Here is a 1,742-nt window from a genome sequence, read left to right as displayed (position 1 = left end):
TGTACAGGTTCCTCATGAGCACAATTAAGTGTTCTGGAATTCCCATTCTTTGCAATGTTATCCATAATTTGTTATGATCCACACAATCGAATGCCTTTGCTTAGTCAATAAAACACAGGTAAACATCTTTCTGGTATTCTCTGCTTTCAGCCAACAGCCATCTGACATCAGCAATATCCCTCGTTCCCTTCCTCTTCTGAATCCGGCTTGAATTTCTGGCAGTTCCCTGTCGATGTACGGCTGTAACTGCTTTTGAATGATAATCAGCAAAATTTTACTTGTGATATTAATGATATCGTTCAATAATTTCTGCATTCTGTTGGATCACCTTTCCTTGGAATGGGCACAGATATGGGTCTCTTACAGTTGGTTGGCCAGGTAGCTTTCTTCCAAATTTCTTGGCATAGATGAGTGAGCACCTCCAACGCTGCACTCATTTGTTGAAACATGTCAATTGGTATTCCATCAATTCCTGGAGCCTTGTTTTTTGCCAATGCCTCCAGTGCAGCTTGGACTTCTTCCTTCAGTACCATCGGTTCTTCATCATATGCCACCTCCTGAAATGACTGAACGTTAACCAATTCTTTCTGGTACAGTGACTCTATGCATTCCTTTCACTTTCTTTTGATGCTTCCTTCATTGTTTAATATTTTCCCCATAGAAACCTTCAATATTGCAACTCGAGGCTTGAATTTTTTGTTCAGTTCTTTCAGCTTGAGAAATGCCGAGCATGTTCTTCGCTTTTGATTTTCTAACTCCAGGTCTTTGCATATTTCATTATAATACTTTACTCTGTCTTCTCAAGCTGCCTTTTGAAATCTTCTGTTCAGCTCTCTTACTTCATCATTTCTTCCATTGGTTTTAGCTACTCTATGTTCAACAGCAAGTTTCAGAATATCTTCTGACATCCATTTTGGTCTTTTCTTTCTATTATGTCTTTTTAGTGACCTTTTGCTTTCTTCATGTATGATGTCCTTGATGTCATTCCACAACTCACCTGGTCCTCTGTCATCGGTGTCCAATGCGCCAAATCTGTTCTTGAGATGGTCTCTAAATTCAGGTGGGATATACTCACAGTCGTATTTTGGCTCTCGTTGACTTGCTCTAATTTTCTTCAGCTTCAGCTTGAACTTGCATATGAGCAACTGATGGTCTGTTCCACAGTCAGCCCCTGGCCTTGTTCTGACTGATGATATTGAGCTTTTCCATGGTCTCTTTCCACAGATGTAGTCGATTTAATCCCTGTGTATCCCATCTGGTGAGGTTCACGTGTATAGTTGCCATTTATGTTGTTGAAAAAAGGTATTTGCAATGAAGAAGTTGTTGGTCTTGCAAAATTCTATCATGCGATCTCTGCGTTGTTTCTATCATCAAGGCCATATTTTCCAATTACTGATCTCTCTTCTTTGTTTCCAATTTTCACATTCCAATCACCAGTAATTATCAATGCATGTTGATTGCATGTTTGATCAATTTCAGACTGCAGAAGTTGGTAAAAATCTTCAATTTCTTTATCTTTGGCCTTAGTGCTTGGTGCGTATATTTGAATAACAATGGTATTAACTGGTCTTCCTTGTAGGCATGTGGATATTATTCTATTACTGATAGAGTTGTACTTCAGGATAGATCTTGAAATTTTTTTTTTTTTGATGAATGCAATGCCATTCCTCTTAAATTTGTCATTCCTGGCATAGTACACCATATGTTTTTTGGACTTAAAATGGCCAATACCAGTTCATTTC

At 38.5% G+C, this 1,742-nt stretch overlaps 1 protein-coding gene and 1 pseudogene across 1 annotated transcript in view; one reads left to right on the top strand and one right to left on the bottom strand.

Annotated features, from left to right (window-relative positions):
• Positions 1-1,012, bottom strand: part of LOC105756358 (PRELI domain containing protein 3B-like) — a 56,816-nt pseudogene extending 55,804 nt beyond the window's left edge.
• Positions 1-1,742, top strand: part of PPM1E (protein phosphatase, Mg2+/Mn2+ dependent 1E) — a 211,952-nt gene that overhangs the window by 186,916 nt on the left and 23,294 nt on the right. The window lies entirely within an intron of this gene.

The sequence above is a fragment of the Trichechus manatus genome, unplaced genomic scaffold (assembly GCF_000243295.1).
Source record: "Trichechus manatus latirostris isolate Lorelei unplaced genomic scaffold, TriManLat1.0 scaffold00054, whole genome shotgun sequence".
Lineage (NCBI taxonomy): Eukaryota > Metazoa > Chordata > Mammalia > Sirenia > Trichechidae > Trichechus > Trichechus manatus.
This window is presented reverse-complemented; position numbering and strand designations above follow the sequence as displayed.